General features: G+C 38.1%; 1 protein-coding gene across 2 annotated transcripts in view; it reads left to right on the top strand.

Moving 5' to 3' along the window:
- LOC139116946 (alpha-2Db adrenergic receptor-like) overlaps positions 1–22794 on the top strand; it is a 70823-nt gene that overhangs the window by 21409 nt on the left and 26620 nt on the right. Inside the window, exon 1 of one of the 2 annotated variants that reach the window (XM_070679686.1) lies at positions 5181–5422. The exons of the other annotated variant lie outside the window; for it this stretch is intronic. The gene's annotated coding sequence lies outside the window, so the exon portion shown is untranslated. Of the gene's footprint in view, positions 1–5180; positions 5423–22794 lie in introns of those variants that run through there. 2 annotated transcript variants of the gene reach the window in all.

Consider the following 22794-nt stretch of genomic DNA (forward strand, 5'->3'; position numbering starts at 1 on the left):
TTGCTCAGTAGAACACGCCTCGGTGATACAAATCCAGACTCTCAAACTTTCATAATTCTTTTCTGATAGACCACTTGTGGGGGTTCATTTTAAAACGCTTGGTGTAAGGAAACTTTTCACCGGATTAGTTTTTCGAAATTCGAAAATTTTATTTTTCTCCATAGAGTTGACACAGGGATGGCGGCCATTTTGAATTTCAAATATCGGTAAATTTTGGGTTATTTGTTTCTCTAGTTATTTGCCCGGTGATCCCCGATTTTTATTCTCGATTTTGAAAGTGAATGGTTGAAAGATTCCTTAAGGAAAGTCTGAGCAAAAGTTTAAGTCTTTCACTTTCGAGGCGCATACTACCTTTAACAACGCATCGTATACCGCATGCAGTGTTAACCGCCATTCACTTGTCAACTATAGCACTGTAGGTTGTGTCGTCAATCTGACATGAACTGCGCAGTAGTGCAAGAAAGTTTTACAAACCAGTCCCTCAATCATGGAGGGACTGTGTACAAACAGAAAAAAGCTCAATAATACATCTGAGGTCGCCGCTAATGTTGGTTTGATTCTTGCAACACAAGCCCGCAACGACAACACAGCAGACAATAAAATAAACAACATAAGAAGCGAGTTAAAATGGGTCAGATCCTCTGAATTACGATAAGAGTGAACACATATTTGATCCAGTGTTGGCTGAGGAAGCAGGCCTCGGCATACTTTCCGAAACAGCGAGGAGCATACATGTGGAGTCAACGAGGAAACCAGGTGTTTCTACAATGGCTAAGTCCGGTCTCTGTATGGGGAAACCAGGGGAAATGGGCAAGTGTGGATGTATTCATCTCACTTACAAAAGTACCACGCAATAATATGTTAGGGATATCATCTCTAAACAGACTGAAAAGGTGTCATCAGGGTATTATAGCGATATGTAAATACCATAGGAACGCGAATGACCTTCGGTTATAACACAAAATAGAAAATCTTCTTATATTCAAAGAGATAATGTTTCCTCGCTTCCGCTACTTGAAACTCGAAACAGTCAAAAGCTTATGAACACTTCGTTCGACGTCTGTGATTGGTTAATGTTTAACGACACACTCTCTTTTTAAACAGTGTTGTTTTAGCAAACTAATATACATTTATTATGAGATATCTTCAGTCAATATTGATCATGAAAGGCGTACATTACAAGATTAAATTCGCTGGCATGACAACAATATTTTACAACTAGTCATCAATGAGCAACGCGTCCAACCATGCCGACAAACCGTACGTTAATCGATGGGTGTAAGCATTATAACCGTTTATACTTGCAAATTATCTCTTTTTAAATATTTGTGTAGATCATTAGTGCACAGAAAAGACGAAATCCTATATTAAATTCAGTCGTAAAATAAACCATAAAACCGACGCCTAAGACGATGACTGCCTACTTTTATGGTCAGACAATAGTTAGCTCTCTCTCTCTCTCTCTCTCTCTCTCTCTCTCTCTCTCTCTCTCTCTCTCTCTCTCTCTCTCTCTCTCTCTCTCTCTCTCTCTCTCACCCAGGACTCAGTACGTGGGTTCCTCAATATTGCGTTTGTAAAATGCACGACTCTGTTTTTAACTGAGGACGGTTAATGCAATACACGGTGCGACAGAAATACTTCGGTTAAATCTCTTTTAGTTTCATCTTACGTCTACCGCTTGAACTGCAACACATCAATGATGATGATAATGGCTGAAGACGCGTGGTGTTTGTTTTTTATCATGGGAGATGCTTTTCAAGATTAAATGAAAACAATTAAGTCCATAAATTCTCACTTTAAATTGCAGTTGCAACAGGCACTTGATTACTTGTTCTCAAATTATTTAAAATTAATGAAGACTCGTCATAAATCCCAAATTAAAACATGGGCAGGACGTTTAAACTGTTGTCACGTCCATACAACGTGGTCATTTATGGACGCCGGGTGTTGGCTTCGAACAAACGAGATTAAAAGAACCCCTGGTAAGCTGTTTGGTTGGTTCCAGTGCATTTCGAAGACTTCAGTCGTTTTACTTGGAGCAGTATAACCTCAGGCTGTGGTTTCAAGGGTTAGTTCAGTGTACCCAACGCATGCGCTTGTTCGGCGTGCACAATACCAACACTACAGCACGTTTCGGATTATACCATGAAATACACATTAAATCCATACATTGTTGGCACTTTTCAGTACATACACTTCTCTTCAAAAACACTCGTATGTTGATAATCCTTTAAAAGAAACATACACACAGCGCACTTCGACACACGTGTCAAAATTGCTTCAGTCACGTGGTTAGTACAATAAAAACTAAGCACTTTCATTTGGTGATGCTGAGTCGATTAAAGTCAAAATGCTTGTTTAAGTATGACGTTCAGCATGCCGGTCGGTAGTAGCAAATTAACCGTAGATGGTACCGACATTAATTGTACTGCAGAATTCCATTACTAATGGATGTTGTTGTGCGTGGGACGTTGATTAACTTATAAACGTTAAGCAGATACACATAAGATTGATTACCATTGACGTCACCTTCTTCCGTTTCCTTTCAAAAAAAAAGATATTTCTTCGAATTTTGACAATACTTCAGCAACAGAGGAAGAGATATTCATGGAAATAGTACTTTATGGCTACCAATGTTTTGATGGTAAACGAGTCAATAAGAGCTACAACAAACAACAGACAAAAAATAGATTTCTGCAAAATTGCGGGCACATTTTCCCGCCATGTTATGTTTAGGCGCAATAGTTCAACATTCACTCTAGACTTTCCGTTCACAAGTAACCGGGCCAAGTACGCAACGATGGTATTTCAATTAATTTTGTAACCTAATATTTCTGCAAATTTATAAAATAAATCGCAAAATCGAGAATATTTTTATAAATATCTGAAACAACTACCCTCAACTTGAAATAAATTATATGTCGTGTTTTATTCTTTTGGGCGCGGCAGGTACAGCAAAATCATGAATAACATTTTATAGTTACTAGAGAACATTTATGTTCATCGATATTCTACTTACTGTCTGTTCGTCGCTTCTTGTCAATTACTGGGATTTTTATGATGTAATCAAACTTTAGGTCATACTTAGAAGTCAAATGCCCTTAGGTCGTGGGTGTGAGTGAGTCCCCGTGACAGCCTCAATTTGAGTTAAATGACAATATAGCATCATCTCAGGAAATATTGCTGACCGTAACATCACTTCAGAATTATCAACAAGCTGTGCGGCCCTTGTCGACTCGATGTATTCAAGGGAAAATTGGATACGCATGATGGTATGTCAAGATGTGAAAACTCTTTTGGCAAAAGACTGATTACATAGAAATGCTACCAAAACATGTTCGGGTAATATGTTATTCGGTGTGAAAGCTTACTATTGTTGGTCAAGTACATGGGATTGGAAAATATAGTAAACTAGAACAACTCGCCATTACTAGTGCTGGACGAAAAAATACACGTGATTGACTGTTATACATTAAGATGATTTGAAAAATGCAGTACAACGCATACATATAAAGCAGTATTTAACTATAGTTACTTTAGAGCGGAAGATTATTCTCAATACCGCATAACGAAACTAGTTTACTATTTTTAAAAATTTATTTCATTATTTTTATCTATTCGCGTCAGGCTCTGGGCGGTAAAACATTGAATTACCAATAATTTATGATCACAAAAAATAAGAAAAACAAAACAAACAAAACAAAACAGAAGCTTGTTAGTATAAAATGTAAGCGTATACGTGCTCTTAATACACGCTCTTAATATGAAAAAAATTAGATGTCTTAATTCTATTTGTAAAATTTAAGGTGCATTAATGCAATAACTCAGCAAAAGATTTTTATCCTTGCTTTGTGAAAATAACCGAGTGTAGCAAAAACAACAAAATTTGTTACAATAATGTTAGCAAACAACAAGTACTCTACAAATCCCCATAGCAACCACAAACAGATTAATGTTTATAATCGACGTGGCCTTGCCACACGGAAAATTGAGAACATAAACGGAACTGATTAATTGTTGCTCTAATTGGACGCCCTAAATTAAAACGATTCGCCGAATTGAGCCGTCGTGTTTAATAAACGAGCACACTTCCAGGTAACACTGAAAACGTGCAATCAGGATAAGAGAGTTCTATCCGGGAGAAAGGACTTTCACGGAATTGGGGAATAAGTAGTCTGAATTGCTCAATACTGTAGAGTAGACAGTTACATTGTTGGGAATATTCGGTTAGAATTATGGAGGTCAAAGTGCAAACGTTCAATGATCTGAATATTACATTGCAAGAAATGTTCCAAAATTTTAAATGTTCAGCAAGGTTTTGTTTGCTTTTTCAAAAAGAAGTTTGTCACCGACAAATGGACCATCTCTACAAAGCATTTTTTTTCTCAGAGTTCTAAAGTAAAGCCAATTGAAGTAAATGTCAAGTATAGTGCAATTTCTAGGTTTTTATAAGCCATTATTTTTGAAAGTTTATCCCCAATAGCTTTCCTTCGAATATACACTACAGTTTCTCTAAGTGTTTTGAAAGTGATTCATAAGTGAATACGAAAGACGGTGAAATTTGAAGGTCTTCATAAGCCCTGATATTTGAAACCGCATCCAAAGTGCTTGTCTTCATAGACAAGCAATTAAATCCTTGAAAGATTTTTATCCTTGCCATTGATTTAGTTCACAATAATACCGCACCATGCGGAATTCAGAAATTTTACAACCAAGCCTTCCCCACGCTGTCTGTAGTTATTACACCAAGATGAAGAAGAGGCGCACTTATGGAGAAATGCCGGGTTTAGCATCACTCCGACAACTATATAGGAACGATGTCCTCCTCTCCTGAATTTCTTGAAGGTGTAGCGCCTAGGTCGATGTAATATCATCGTCTTTGACGGGACACTTTATAAGGCAGTTCATCCGGGGTCAAAGCGGGTGGATTTGAATACCACTGGCAATATAATTCCGCATAAGTTGTTGCATAAGTTGTTGCAACGCGATACTGGTACATGTACGTCTGTTCGACGTATAAATGAAATAGAATTAATTTGAATACAGTGACGCGCTTGCATAAAATAAACGTGCTAATTTGTTAGTAATAGGGCTGGTATCTTAATTACCCGTTGCTTTGTTCGTCAAATTATTCATACGTACTGTTTCCATGGCAACTGCAACGCCTTTGGTTAACATGCGCAGTGGGTTGGGAGCTGTTGAATGTATGACTCACGAGTATGTGTTCTGTGTTGCAATAACGCGCTTCGTCTTCGGTGGGATTTACACACTGTGCACTTTCATCGCAATCTTACGAGGATCATTTCGGTCAAGGGATTCAAAATGCTAAACGACTCTCAGACAGCCAAGGGAAATGGCGGCGCTTTTGTTTGAAGGACCAGCTTTCGATCAATCGCAGTGAAAAAGTGAAGTCCCGTGGCAGGTAAGGCGTCACGCTTGTCTGGCGATAGGCATCCAAGACTTGGATCGCAATGGGGTTGTTGACAGGATAGCGAGACATGACTTCTTCATTGTCGATGCTCAAACACTGCTGTCTCGGGCCTAAACTCTTTTTTTTCACAGAAAGATGTTGTTATCAGGTGTAAAACTGTCCATCATCACTCGCTACAATCAGGAGTCCCCTGAATATTGAACGATAGGCGTAGTTTCCGTGTTTACGCTCAGCGGGGCGGTCTTGCAGGGGGCGTGTTCCTGCGAGAGCACAGCCCTCGGCCTTGCTTGAGATCATCAAACTGTTAGTTAAATCATGATAGCTCTTCTACTATAGTTAAATTGAACGTTACATGGATTTCAAAAGTTTCTCGATTTCAAGAAATGCTAGAATCAAGGTCCTCGTTATCATTATTGCATTCGCAAAAAAAAAGGCGCCGAAAGTGTATGTCCACCGAAGGGCGACGTCGTGACGTCCGGTCGGTCCCTGAAAAATCCACCATGTGCAAAAGATGACTACAGTCTTCTGAGCTTATTACATAGGGTAGACATGTCCGGTGTGGAGCAAACAGCATATGAGATGGTTATATCAGGACTTTTGCGTTGCTGGTTGTTACACGGTCCCTCGACCGTGGTTGCTAGAAGGTTAACGCGTCCCTTCTAACAGAACGCTACATGCACTATTCGGCGCACGGTATTCAAAGTGGGAAGCAAATATGCGGGCATAATGAATGGTTACTGGAAACGTGTTAACGAAGTCAAGATTAATGATACGCTGTGAATTTCGCTAGATATGACCTCTATTGAAGCTCATGTATTCACCGAAGATCATAACATGTAGAGAATTGGATCTGCGTTTCAGATGTCCTCGACCTGGGACACAAAGCCCCGTCAATTCTGACATTTGAGGTCAAAAATGATTTTCACAACAAAAGAGGCTTTATCATTGACAGCCTTGAACTTGACATGATGGGATGAACGTTGAATTTGCATACTACCCAACTATGTAAAACGTAGCACACGAATCAACAACGTTTTATCTAGTTTAATCATGCTTGTTCTTTTGGTCAGTTAAAATACCAACTTGAAGGGCTTCTTTAGATTGTTCTGCAGCGGCGGAGCGAAATGTCCCTGGCTTGAGTAAGCTTGAATCAGCGACAAAGTGATTGTCAGATATTCATTTTTATGATTTACAGTGACGGTCGGATCCCAAGGGCGAAAGGGCTTATCAAAAATTAATGGAAGGCGGGGCAGTGTACGTTTACTTTTCATTTTTAAAGTGCGGGTTAAAATGCCTTGCCCTAAAACATACGGCAACGGTTTTGATGATTTCGAAAAAGGAGGTCAAACGTATTTCGAAAACGAACACACGTATCAAATCAACAATCGCACTAATTGAACAGCTGATTATGACAGTCAGTAAATTCACCTGCCTTTCTCATTGGCTGCTTTCGCGGAAATAACACAACACAGCTCTTGTAGAGCATACCTCCCTGGCAAATAAGTGGTTCCGTTTGCGATATGATTATCACTGAGGAATAGCATGCATCCTGTAAAATCCATGAAAGTCACGGACCACTAAATAGGTAAACCCGCCATCTTGAATTAGCAACTGAAACAAACATACCAATTTCAGTGGATAGGTATAAACCCATCATGTTTAATTAGCCACTGAAACAGCAAATTTCTGTGGCTTGGTAAACCCGCCATCTTGGATTCGCCACTGAAATAAACATACAAATTTCAGTGGCTAGGTAATCCCGCCATCTTGAATTAACCACTAAAACAAACTTACAAATTTCAGTGGTGGAGTGGCCATGGCCAGACAAATTTAGTTCTTAGTTTACCGCGAGGCAGACTTTTTCGGTCAGTGTTGACAGAGTCAACACATAACATATTATGCCGTGGCATTCGTGTCCTATGTCCACGTTAATCAAATATACACAAATATTAACAAAGTGTCTGGCAGGCAACTAGCGACGGCCGTGTATCATTGATTTCCCATACATAGTTAATGTCTCAAAACTAATTGTTTACGAATAACTATTTTCTGGGGCGTAAGCCCCACTAGCTGTAACTCTTGAAATTTGTTGACCTCAAAATATCTTCCTATTCTCTCCTAGTTTCCTCTCAATTCTACCTTCTGAAGGGATGTGGGCTTTTACTGCATTAGGAAACCATTCCTTTGTGAAACACTTGACAACTAAATTCAAATTTTAACGGTCATTGTGATTTCCTGCCATTTTCAAAAATTTGTAATATTACAAAGGAAACTGAACAACACGATTGGAACTAATTTGGGATAATTGGATCCGATCATATTTTTTCAAATTTCTCAAAAGCGTTAGCTGCCCTATAGCAGAATGTTGCGATAACACAAATTACTCATAAAAACAAGTGTATAACTTAAAAAGAAAAGCATATGAGTTTACATTTGCAGATGAAACCGATATTACTTCACCATCCAATTGTCCAAAGATGGTTCCAATCGAACATACAATGTCACAGTCGAAAACAATCACCCTACGCATTACATTTGATTACTTTGTGCAGTTTATGTGAATATTTTAATGCAGATATGCACAGTATCCACTGTTTATTCCATGGGACTGCGATTTAATGAGTGGGCACACATTTCATCGCAGTGTAACCTTTATTCTAAATTGCCCATACAGTCCCAGCGGGTAGTCGTGTATACACACACCTAAATTAGTACATTCTAACAAACTGATTTTCGTTTGAAAGTAAAATCACAAAAAATAATGCTAAAAGATACAGCTAATGGGGCTTTAAGGTAGATACATAGATACATGGATAGATACATGGATAGATACATACATAGATACATAGATACATAGATACATACATAGATACATACATACATACATACATACATACATACATACATATACATACATACATACATACATACATACATACATACATACATACATACATACATACATACATACATACATACATACATACATACATACAATACTTATGATCAGTTGATACAGGTGCAGTCGGCAAGCATTAGTTATTAAGGCAACACAAAAGTACCCCGAGGGAGTTGTACAGCGTGTATTTATCAAGGATCCTTTATGGCCTGGGTGAAACCGCCTGGGATGCAATAACGTGTCTACATGAAATATTAGCAGGAGCAGCAACAAAGCATGGCTACTTCTGATTCGTACACGCCATTAACATGTCCCCTATGAGCGATATTTAAACAGCATGGCGTCAATTGCTCCTGTTCTCGAGGCTGAGTTACACTTATTACATCGCCATGTATCATGCAGACTTTTAGAAAGTATGTCGGTACAAGTTTTGGTCAATATTGAAGGATGAACAGGGCGTCAGCGAGGACGCTCATTAAAAGTGAGCATTGAAAATCGAAACCCTAACAAGACTACCATCGTGGATATCTCTTTTTCAGTTCCATGTTGTCGTGTGTGTGTGTGTGTGTATAAAATATTTAAAATGTGTGTCCTGTTCAAAACAAAGTTCCGCAAAATAGTACTGTTGTAAGCGATGCTCTCGGTGTTGCTTGTTACCGACTTAGTTCAAGAAAACCATCTACCACATCATCCTAACAAGGGGTATCTTTAAAGTACCCCTTTACATGTACTTACACTTACAGGAATTGTTGACCACTTGGCAGGAGACCGAGTTCCCTGCAATTTAATGTAAGTCGGGGTTAAAATCCATCTTCAAAGGTTATGATGTTTGAAATATGCTTACTCCCTCTCTCTTTCGTTACTTGCATGGATTAAATGACTGGCACGCGGTTAAAATTTTCTGCACCAAAAAACGATGAACGCCGCATGCGCAAATCACAATTCAACCAGAGTTCCATTTCGTGTGACTGGCATTATCAGTCTGATCGTGTCAGCCGCATGCATGATTTCGAATGATTGACGATAAAGTGGCGATCACTTGAAATCTCGCTCATCTCAATCTCAGCATGTCCTAGTACCTCCAACAGCTTATCCGTATTATTATTTTTTCTCAAATTTACGCAGTCAATTTATGAACTCTGCGTCCCGCTTTATATAATCTGTATTAAGAGCACTCGAAACTGCATATCCTTTAAAGAGACAAAGTTGCGCTGTGTGCTGTGTATTATTAATAGCGGTCGGTTTATATTGCTCAGCATAATAAAACATGCTATGAGAGTAGTCTGCCAAAGGGTAGACGATAAAGCAGTCGCTCAATTTCTTGTATTTACCAAAACTCTATGCTAATGATCTGGCGGTTGCTCGAGCAAACCGCTTCCTTTAAGTACACAGTGCCGAGAGTTATATTTAGGCTAGAATTCGCCCCAGGGACAGATATTCGGACTCTCACATTCTTACAATACATGCCTTGACTACCGTTTATGTCGACAAATTTTGAAGATTGTAGAAAAATTAAGTATTCAAATCGAAAACATTATTTTTCTCCATAGAGTTAAGGTAGGAATGGTGGACGTGACTTTGAATTTCAAGTGTTGGCAAATGCCAGTTAGTTTTTTCTTTAACCAAAATTTGCACGGAGAATGGTGTAAAGTTTCGTTGCGGAAAAGTTGAGCAAAAATGTAAAGTTTGAGTTTCGAGGCGCGTATAGGTAGTTCTACCTACAAGCATACCACAGTACACTAATGAGATAGTTGCTATTTGACGATATGCAGCATGTAGAGGCATACAGCGCTGTCATTTATATTTAACAGGCATATACTGTTATGTTAGAAACTGTTTTGAGTTCATGGCTGTCCGTTGATTTTTAGAAGCCTGATCATTATCCCCGAACATGAAAAATACTGTCAAAAAGAGCCACCACTTCCCTCTTAACCTTTCTGCCCTATTCTGCATTTCGCATCCGCACAAACCAGTGACAAGATAATTTTCTTGTTAGACTTTCAACGCCATCAGTCACGGGGGAAATCCAGTGGAATTTCTGTCAAAAATTGCAGTCGAGATGATTACGTGATTCGAATATCTAAAGAGAGTGTTGCTGCGTTAGCGGCTGGTCGTCATTCGGCCTTTGCCAGTGGAGATGTTAAACCTGAGCAATTATGCAAGAACGATACACTAGCTTTACTCAAGTCAAGCGATGTAGAATTACAGACTTATCTGGCGTCGAAGAAAGTGTATGTCCCGACCCTTTATTCTGAGATTATCCTCTTTACGAGGAAAATATCAAGAATTTTAATTAAATGTTTCTAAAAGGTAACGGGAAAAACTCTTGTAAAATTTCAAGCAATAGGAAGCATTTCCCGCGTATTGATGAAATCAAAAATGGCGGCGATGAGCAAATCTCTAGTGCAGACGACACATGAAAGGGTGTTTGATCAGTAATGTGACTCGCACACAAGAAACTTAAGAACACACACTGATATTTGTTTCGCGTCAAATTCCTGTGCGGATTGATATTTTCGCGATACAAATTTTAAATTGTTCGGGTTTGGCTATTCGAATGTGCATACACAATCTTTATTTGTTCTTAATATTCGTTTGTTAGTCAATTGGTGTGGTTTATATGGTGCAATTTAAGTTTGCACCTGTTTATGTCAAGAACGATTTATCCAGGCTGTGTTCAATTCATTTTTTAAGAAATGCCATGTACGTTGGAAAACTAAGACATACACGACGGCGATTAGGCATTTTAGATCCCTTCGGCAAAGGAGTTGAACAGCATAGTAGGTAACAATGATCTGATATTTACCTTTTCTAATGGAATTTCCACGACAATTGAAACAGCAATGAGTCTCAAACGGGTAAACTTTGAGCTACTATATATTAAGTGTTGTGTTTCGAAATTGGTACCCCTTCAATGGCTATGGAAACGCTTCGCCCTGAAATTTCGCTTGACACGTGATGTGCGTTTATGACCAAACAGGATTGTTGATGCCGTGACTGATATCAACAAGTGTAGTGCTTAAAATATTAATAGGTGTTTTGCCGTCGTAATGCTTCAATATTGTGAAATGCGAAGTAAAGTGTCCGAGTCGGCGGGATGCTTTGATCAGACGTTCGTTAGTGATTTCACATTTAAGAGCAAATTTCCCGCGAGAGAAGACACTTTGATCACAAGTTACCATATGAATACAAAATGCAAAACGCTATCGCCATCGAGTCTTAGAGCGATTTGAATCCACGCGTCATGGAGGATATTGCAAGTAATTACGTCTGTATAAAGGACAAATTCAGCGCGCGTCTTGGAACTAACGAGAAAGCGAAACCCGTATAAAACGTCGACTAACTCTCCCGATGAACACTAAACTGGGACATTAACAGCGGGTTGACAGGTGGTCAGTGAACCGCCACTATTATCGAGTTAGCGCCGCGGTCTTAACAGTATTCTTATCCCGAGGGACTTGAAGAGTAACTGTTTATGCCCCTTTAACGCATGCCCATAACAATGCCCCTGGCTTCGATGAACTGCTTATTCACAATAAAATTGTAACGTGAAGTAGTTTTATGTATGTGCCCGCATAATATTATACGTGGAGTATCTCGCTTCTCGGTAACTCAGTTTATTGCAAATTTTAAATTATTCAAGATTTGATGAGAAATGTGTCGCGTGTTTTTGGTTGTGCCTACAGTGTGTCTGAAGGTTTTATATACCGACAAGCACAAAAACGTGCTAGTTCGACTGTTTATTGCCAACCATCATGTTCGATATTCACTGAATGATTTCAAATTTTCTCCCTTATCGCTGCATTTAGCTTTGTAAATAAAAAATGAACCTGGGAAATGTATAGCCTAGCTATTTAAAAGGCTAAAATGCAATCCACTGACACCGAAAGTCAAAAACAAAACCTCCCCTAAAGAAAGTCCCACGAATACTTCGTTTGTCAACTTCTCTATTAAATGTCATTGGCTTTTCATGTGCAAATTTTGGTATTTGAGTGATAGTCAATCGTTTACAACGGTGAGAAAAAACGAACCGAAGCAATTTTTACTGTACAAGTAGAAGGGTTTGAATGCACATTCTCAGAGATATTTTGTCCGAAAGAAAACGTAAAATCAATACTGAAAAGTGACATTTTTGTTGAAGAAACTCAAATAAAATCAATGTATATTTAATTGTAACGAGCGCAATATATATTAATCAGAGAACAGGCTTTCTTACTGTTGAACAACAGTGACTGTCCAAGATGGTTAGTGGTTGAGGAAGACATTTGCGTCGATTCAATTCATACTTGCCAATTTAATTTTTGAGCCGACGCTGTCTGTTCATTCTGATGGCACGCAATTTACAGAATTGGAGAAAACAATCCTTACGACACATTAAACTAGCAAATTCACTTTTACAGTACACTTCATTGCAGAGGTACCAGAATAAAATTTACCGGAGATGAAGCAAAATTTTGCAGTGACTGTTCACATTCACTTACTAAAGCTCCTGGCGCCAAAATTACAAGCAGACGTATTTTTGCGGGGCATGCGCAGTTTTGGCGATATCCAATGCACAGAACAAAAACGTCCAATTCACATGCATATAGGCTTGATAAAAGAAGACTGATTTTGCAATATTGTGTTTCTGAGCTAAATGATTTTCCCGCCATCCTCTGGCCAGCCTGTAATCAATCGCCCCATTAATTTGCAATTACCGGAAGTTATGTGTGGAAATCGAAATGGCTTTTTCTTTCTTACGGTTGAAAAGGTACGTCTGAGAATTGGGAAATTCTTTCCCCAGCTCCCCCGGGAGGGACAACATCGAGTCGTTAATACTTTATGCGACATCGTCTGATGAAGCATTGCAGATGTGTATTCGATAATGCGTGTAGTTTCGAGGCGATGCACGGAGTAGAGTTCCCACAGAGGTGCCGACGACAAACACGCGGTTTTACCTCGAGTATCGGAGAAACAATGTTTTCGTTTTAAGAGAGAGGATAGAGGGTAGTTGATAACTAAGCAAGCATAACAACGCATCGATTTTAGTGATATGGCGTTTTAAGTGGGTGCAGGTCGCTGTTTGATCAGAATGCTTGCTTAAAATCTCGTGTTTACCCAGGACATTGTGGTCGCCAATGTTTGTGTACATAAAAGTCTGAGAATACTAATATATATGCTGTGAAGAACGAAAAACGTGATGACTTGTATAACCTTGATGTATGTATGTCTGTATGTCTGTATATATGTATGTATGCATGCATGCATGCATGTACGGCTTATAAGCTTACGCAATACGTAATGTTATATGCATGTTTTTCTTGTGTATATTTTAATGTTTCTATGTATGGTTCCCGCATCTATGGTGCGTCCTTTTTGGAATTCATTCATCAACATTTAAAGCATAGTTGATCCGTCATCACGGTTGGAATAATATAGCAAATTCCTCCCGACTGCATTGACTTCCAAGATATACAAGAGTATTGGAGATGATACGAGTGTCACGAACGCCCATTGTCTGACAGAACACTTATACGGTGATGTCGCGAGGACGTAAGATATCGATAAATATATATATATACATACATACAGATATATATATATATATATATATATATATATATATATATATATATGTATGTTATAAATATAAATATATATAGAGAGAGAGAGAGACAGAGAGAGAGAGACAGAGAGAGAGAGACAGAGAGAGAGAAAGAGATGTAAATCAATACATTGATATAAAAATCAACTTCAAAGTGTAATATTATGAGAGTCAAACCCTTCTGCGGGTTAGAAACTGGATTGATGTAGCGGTTCATCGATCACTGTCTTCCGATGATTGCAGATTAGATGCAGATTGTAAATTTCTAATCCATCCTGACTAGTAACATAAATCAAACTGCCACAGGGTAACTTCTTGAACCTTCGCATATAAATTGTGACGTTTTCGAACAACACCGATTCATCTTCATTTGACGCACCATCGCTCCGTATCTTTGCGCATTCTCTTACTCAGCTAGTCGGATACACCGTTGCCTTATTTTACTCCGAATTGAATTTATTGTCAAATAGAGGATTTATCAATTATGACTACCACGAATCGTTTTCAGTCGGTTGTGTGTGTGGGGTGTCACAAAATGTGTGATATACAATTAGGTAATTATCTCTAACCTCACATCAGTTTTGGTAGGCCTATAGTTCTCAAAAACCTATGTCTAGCGTCGTTCTTTATTTTCTGTCATCGCTATAAGACTGCTCATTTAAGTGTGAAATGACTCCGGCCAAGGAAAAGTATGTCATTCGCGTCCACTTGAAGTCTGCCGCCCAATTTGTCCCTCCAGTAATTGGCTATGCCACCGATGTTAGTTCATCCTTATATACTATGCCTAATTACGGCATACAGCCCCGTCTCCTGGATACTAGTCGAAAGTACACAGTGTAGCTCAGCGTGGATGAGTCACGTGGGGACGCGAGTGACGTAATTTTTCTATAAGCTGGAGTTCTGTCACAGTCAAATGAGCAGTTTGATGGCCTTGTAGCAAACCAGAGCACGACCTTGGACGAAAGTTTCCGTGTACGGCACTAAACTACGGAGGGTTCCAGGCAGCTCGGGAGACTTGTAAAGCAAACGTGGAAAGGTTTAGCACCAACATGTAATTTATCAGCGGTAAGATTGCAAGGATAAAATCATGTGCCTTTATTTCAGTTGTATCTGCAGTTGAAAGAGAAAATAACTTCAACTTATGAAAACATTTTCATTATTTTTGTTTTGGAAAAACAACTATGTTTCTACTTTCTTCTCCTGAAATGTTGAAATAGAAACTATTAGCTTTGCAAGGACAACACGTTCTTGTCAACATGCAATGTTATTGTTGACAAATGACTTCTAGACTAGAATGCATTTGCAAACAATCATGATAGTGGATATTATACACGTAAAGACATTATACACACAAGACATTTTCTATGTTATTTCGGGGGGTGGAAGGGGAGAACAGTAAGCTGTTTAGAGACACAACAAAGACAATGGAAATATATCGTAAGTTACAGCTATGATTTGCTCTATATCAGGGATCGTGATGCAATGATCGCCTGAGGAGAGTCCCAGGGACATGGAATTGAAATTTTAAAAGCCCAAACTCTCGTATGCATAGCAGATGGAATCCCTCGATGTTAATTTGAGGGCTGCTGTGAAAACTTAGAATAAGCACAGGAAGCAAAGTAAGGGCTTTGCGCAATTTAACACATGTACACGCGAATATCGCTGTAAATAATGAAGTGAAATGAAGGGCAGCAAAATAATTAATTATAAACAAGCAGACGGTCGGTGCTCAGTAGATTGCCAGAAAGAAGTGGAAAGAGGTGTTTGTGATATCTGTCACCAATTCGATGCGGATAATATATCAAGAATATTTTAGAAGCGATTAATGTCCTTTTTGTGTATGGAATGTAATCACATACTATTCGTAGACATAGATTGATATCTGACAGGTGCTTTACGTCATACGGGATGTGCTCACTCTTTTCGAAACACTTGGCATCACTGCTGAGTTTTATGATCAGGAGTACAAATATCATTCCTTTGTTTTGACTCTGATATATTGTATTTTGTACCTATCCTTAAATTATTTGTGTTTTCGTTCGTGTTTATGAATGTTTGAATATATATAATTGAATATATAAGTTAACAACTGTTACTGAAGTTTTTCGGACTTTACATCGATATGTCTCAGCTTCTTTTTCATTATGTTGCTGTCAACAGACGTAATTCTTTAAAGCACATAACGAATTCCGAATTCGTGAATATCGAATCAGCCTAACCGTTCCAATAAAATCTGCAGTGCAAGATTCAAAAATACATGTACAAAGGTATAGCTGTAACGAGGCCGGCTTAAGGGTAGTATTGTCGATCACTTGGTAGCGTGTTGAGGCAATCAAGTATCGTATTTCGATGTTGAAGGGGTGTAAGTAAGACGGACGCAGCGTGTACTATCTCAAGCTAAGCGATAAGCTTAAATGAATAGACATATGAAGACTGGCCCGTACATATGGTTTATACAGAATGATGCTGACATTGACTGCCTCACAGTTGCATTTTCGCCATATTGTATGCCACCTCTATGAGGAAAGATTTGAATGTTTAGGGACAAAGAAACGGTTAGATGAAGACTAACACTGGATTTTTCCATGCGTTTTCAAAATAAACAAAAATAAACCATTATTATGAAAAAATACCAAGAATCTGTCCCTCAAACCAATTCAGTTACTTATATGCCAAGTACCCAATTGTAATTCTGACGTGACAGCCATATAAAAAGCGCGCCTTTAAAACTTGTAAAGTGACACTGAGGTTAATGAAGTGAACATGGCTTACACGCTTACTTTGGCATACAGTACATAGATACATTTCAATGCGCGCTGACTACGGCATAAACACAATGAAGTTAATTCTCTTCTATTTATACGGTTGCATCGCATAATACTGCCGCGCTTTTAGTAATTCGAAAGCATATCCCAGTAATGAAACCTGTAATAGCATGATTACGTGTAGACTTCATAATAGCTAGTCATTACCTTTCGGGATTTTTTACAGCGAGGCTTTGAATTAAATAAAGAGCTTTAAGACCAGCATTTAAGTGTCAATTTCGGGTTATTAACCGATCCGCTAAGATAACAGTTTAACGGTCTCCGCATATTCCAGCATTTATTAGGGTTGCTATGGTAACTTCGACAACTTAACTGTAGATTTAATTAATCACCGCCCCTCACCTTGGCAACGAAACCAACAAGCAGAAAATTACCCAGTTCAGAGCTACTTGCAACGTAAGAGGGCTCTCATTGTTAAAAATTGCAGGTCCGGAAGAACCCCTTGTTACTATGGTGACCTTCCCGTATCTATGCAATTTGTTCCAATCAGACATTAACTCCATGGAATGCCTTCAGCAAAGTATGCGTTTATGAATTCGATAATTGAAAAAACATTTCGCCTACGGTATGCAGTATTCAATTTTTTAAAAAATGACCAAAGAAGAAGTGATAAAGAACAATGCGATTTGGTAACGCCATAATAGAGAATTTCGACATGCGGGGTTTACGGATATAAAAACGATCACAAGTTGTATAGTAAAATGCGCGCGAATGGCTCAAACGATGAACCCTGGGAACTAATGAAATTAGACGAGATAATTCCAAAATGCGCAATTTCATTGCTTTGGAGCTGAATCTAGGAATTAGGGTTAATTCAATTGATGTCAATATCAAAATTGCGTCCCTTTTAGGAATCAAGTAATATCATGTCCGTCGTTTTCATTGGAGAACAGAGGGAGAACATAAACAACATGTGCAACATTTCATGTGTGTGTTCGTTTGTTACATCATTTGTTGTCTTTTTCTGTAAAATTAAAAAACCTATGCCGCCGCTAACCTAAAGCACAATTCAACATTATCCTAAGGGGTGTTTGAATGTACTTATATCAAAAGGTACCCTTAGATAAGGACTGATTTAAGCCATTAGAAGAATATGGTCCGGTGTTCGTAAGGATTGCCTGTTTCAAAGTAATACACTTTATGACTCTTATAACTTATGCAAGAGGCTAATCCCCTTGAGCGTGAAATGTCAGGCGTGCACTTTTGATGGTCACGAAAGATTTGGATGCTTGCTTTGCTCTAAGAACGCGCATTTTATTTGGTGTTCTGTCAAGGTTAAATCGTCCACGGCGTTTCTTTGATTAATTGGCGGAGAAAGCGTCTGTGTTCTGTGATCTTACAATCGAATAATCCATGCGCGGTCAAAACCTTAGAGTTCTCCTACAGCAAGAGACACGACTGTTTTCTGTGATCCTACAACTAAAATAACTAATGCACAGTCATACCTTATAATTATCCCAGGGCAAAGAACGCCAGGGGAGGCATTGGTGCGTCTCGTTTGAAGTTGCCGAAACACGAGATCAAAGCTCTTCAAGTCAAGAGACGATCACTATTTCCGCTTAAAAGACCAACTTATTGAATGCTCTAATTAAGGACAATGGCGGCTAATTTCTACATGAAATTTTAGGCTTGCCATTATTAGTATGTTTCCATTCTAGAAAATATCTATTAATTGAATCACTAATCTCCCATTTCTAGGGAAACAAAACGACTTTTTTTATTTTTTTTATAAACGACGCCACCATACCCTTTTTCAAACATATTCTGCTGAAAACCTTTATATATATATATATATATATATATATATATATATATATATATATATATATATATATATATATATATATATATATATATATATATATATTGTGAATCGTATTGAGCACTGTTTTACACCGTGAAGATGTCCGAACTTTATAGGATATATATATATATATATATATATATATATATATATATATATATATATATATATATATATAATCTTTAGTTTCCGTCCAATATTCTCCTCACTCTATCTGTATTCATCATATAAAATGATTTTCTGTGTCCTGTTTAAGTTGGTCGGCTCTAACAGTACGTAAAAATCAGGGACAGTTTTGGAGACTCCGTTTGCAATCAAAGTACCATTTTGTCGAGACGGCACTTCAATACTTTTGAGCCTCTAGGCCTCTTATACTTCCGTTGTCATTAATCCGAGTTATGATCAGAGTCAACCACGTTATCTTGGGTAGAGGGTCGAGAAAAGTTAAAAACTGTCAAGTGGCAATAAAGAACCAGAGAACTGACGTAGAAAGAGGCACATGTAGACTTATATATGCAAACCAGATCCATCATGATGTTTGCATTACGTGTATTTTGTTCGTCGTATTTCGAGTTCATTGAATTCAAGAAGGATTTCTCTTCTTGAAGTCATAAATATGGTGCTATATCAATATTTAATGTCGCGTGTAATCCGATTTTCACTGAACCGTAATTTAATCCCGTTAGTTGGTGCTACAGTGCGCTGCTACAGCGAATAATGTCACAAGCCCAGCCCTTAAGCAGAAAATATAGCCATAGACATTTTCTTTCAAATGCACCACACTTTGTAACATAGGACATAATTTTAATGAGAAACTTAAACCCTCTATTCAAATAGAATAGGAAAAAAATACCTTTTTTCATCCACCTGGCGCTGTTGTCGTCAGCGATATGTAAATTACACAACCCTGGGACTACGTTTACGGTCGTATTGCAGGTGTGCTCTTCCAGCTATTCAAATGTACCGATTGTCCCACTAGTAAAGTAAAAACAGCCATTATTTTCGCCCTTAGGGTAATCGTTGATGTTTACAAATATCTGAATCAGTGATTCCAATCTGCAAGAGACATGAGCTGAAGTTTGCTGGTACCCTTCAATATTTACAAAAAATGATATATATATATATATATATATATATATATATATATATATATATATATATATATATATATATATATATATATATATATATATATATATATATGAAATCAATCGGAGATATATTGATCTATGCCGATAATTTAAAGATAATATCTCATTGTTAGACTCATGTTACACCGACACTAGCGAATTATATCGCCGAGTGCATCAGCCTTAAAGATCGTTAAACGGAATATGCACGTAATTGTCAAAGTAAAACTAGGGGCCTACATGTTCATGGATACAAAATGATAACTGACATCATCGATCAAGTGCCGCTGATGTGCGGTACCTTGAAGATCATATCTGATTGGTGGATTTTAATTATTTACAGCAACATAAGGAGTCTGAAACCAAGACTTTTGTGTAGGTTATTGGCTGTTGACAAATGATTTAAGCAAACCAATATGCTACAATTTTCCGAGACATAACACCATGCCCTATGAATTCTGTTATGAGAATGTTGCCACTTCCAACTGGCGAAGCAGAATGCCTCACTCCTTTCAAAATACCTGACATCACTTCTCTCTACTTCTTTTATCAAGAACAATCGAGGTTCTCACATTTTTCTTTCCAGGATATATACGCTTTACTTTTAAATGATCTATTATGAGTATCAATTTTCAAATGTGACAATGATTTAAGGGTTTTTCTTTTGCTCTTATGTATGAACACCCGTGTATATGATATGGAAATGCATTTATTGTAGCACCGAGTATTTCTTCTTCCTATCTACCCAATATAAACATATTGCATTCTTAGTTTCACTTCACCATACGTGTTTGCTATGCATAGCTGTTTCCTAACAGTCCATCAAATTATGCATATATTTCAAATATTTGAATGACAAACCTCTCTTATACCTCTGGGTAAAAGGGTACATTTGCATTTTATGAATTAGGTATTCTTGAATTAAAAAAGAGGCTATCCTTGACGACGCCAAATAAATTTACGGATATTGTAATTTTATACTTTGTTTGAGAGGGACCTGAAGTCCACTATAGAACCGGAATCAAAGATCCAATAGTCAATAAGATTTTTATTTTAATCCCAGGGTGAACTCGTATCACGAATTACTGAAGGAATATTAATGTTCAAATTATGATGTATGTGCCATGCGTCTTCCTATTAAAGAAACAAGGTCGACTGTTCCGGTTCTTTCTCTGGCACAAGAAGTACTTTTAAGCGTTTGTCTCCGCTTAAGATGGAACATCATTTATTTAAAACCCGCCAAAGAACCGCCAAGAGACTAGATGCACACAATCTTCTTATGCTGTCAGTTTCTCGCAAATAGCGAACAGATGAATTATTTTAGTCTTATCTAGTCTGTGATGGAACAAGTCTAGATAAGGGCATCTTCTGTAGTCGGGTCGCTTTGACTTCCTGCCCAGACTCCACGATTCGATACTCTGACATTTCGTGCCGAGTTAAGATCCGTTCGTGGCGTAATTGGGACCCACCTTTGTCTTAAGGATACAGTACACATTTCTGTAGCGTACCAAATACATGTATAAAATCCTTGGCCGAAGGAAACCAACCTGTTTTCTCATTGGGAAATATGATTTAAATCAGGTTTCCACTATTTATATTAATATCCAGCTAAAGCTAGTTTCGCTCGAGAGGCAAATCAGAATTTATGGTAGACGTATGGCTTTCAAAATATATTAATCTACAGGTCCGCAATCCATCATATACGCTGCTGTTAACGCGTACATCCACACGTGTTTATTGACCACACTAAGTAAAATCGATTAGGAAAGCATATAGACAGATTGCACACCTTATACCGTGTACACTATAACATCTGAACATAGTAATCATATCATTGTTTGCTGTGCTTATCTGCATGTTATATGACTATTTTCATTCTGAATAAATTGAAGATGCCATATTTTGATACTGACTGTCGTGGCCCGCTGTTCTTCATTCTTGCCGAAAGACAACGTGAAATATCGATAAACAGGCATAAAAGCCGACAATATAGTACCGATAAATGATGTTGGTTGTTTTGATGAGAGTGAGCCCACATCATCCTCAGCAAAATCTTGGCTACAACTGTTCACGATACGGAGAAAACTGACACCTAAGCTAAGTTAGATCACTTGCCTCGGAGCAAACAGGATATCCGAAAAGAAGGCAAATAACTAGGCTTTAACATGCAGCGGGGAATTATTGATTATGTGCCCCTATCAAGAACTAATCAGATAAGTATGACTGAATAATATCGGAGGAAGTAACAAGTCCCGGCCCTGTAAAAAAGTAATTGTGAGTTTAATACCCCTGTTCCGTGAAGGCTATATGCACATGTACCATTATTGTGAAGAAAATTAATCTACCTTGCACTGAATTATTTATTTTTCTGTTTCTGACTTCAGAGAAAAGTGCAGAGAACGCTACGCTCTCATCGTGTTTGATAACGCTCAGAAGTTTCGCATTTATAGCGGTTTATGCAGGTACTGTCTGAAATAACATGCCGGCTAGAAAGACAGTCCCGCACATATCAATTAAGTTAAGTAGAGAGCAGATGTCCGTTGTGCTCTGCAATCAAGTAAATACGAGCTGAGTCCACTGGAAATCTCTTGGATTGTTTGATTTCTGTACTAGCACACAGCTATGATTAAAATGGTCACCGCTGACTTAATCAACTTTGACTTCACAACATGTAACATCAAAAGGGAGGAAGTCAGCCGCTGACATGCAAATTCCCGTCAGATTCTTCGAATGATAAAGGCTGTATCTAGTACGTTCACCGTAAAACGACTGTCGATGTCGTCAATCAAAGAGGTTTCCCGCCAAAACGCGAAACACAATTCTCTAGTTTTAACAGTTATGTGTGCGTTCTTCACAACGTAGCGTAAACTTTATTTGGTCACTTGTTTCAAGGTCTGGAGTGAAAATTTAATAATACCCCCCAAAAATGATTGCCTGTCAGTATAACAGCAAATGAGCAGACGATAAAGATCATGATCGTGAGCGCGCGCTGTGACTTGATCATAAATTATGTTGCCAATTTTAATTGGACTGTTCGCTTCACCATCGTATTTTCGACACAGTAACTTTTACGATATCGGGATATTTCGATACGAACAATCATTTTATCCTCGTTGACCAA

The sequence above is a fragment of the Ptychodera flava genome, chromosome 18 (assembly GCF_041260155.1).
Source record: "Ptychodera flava strain L36383 chromosome 18, AS_Pfla_20210202, whole genome shotgun sequence".
Classification (NCBI taxonomy): domain Eukaryota; kingdom Metazoa; phylum Hemichordata; class Enteropneusta; family Ptychoderidae; genus Ptychodera; species Ptychodera flava.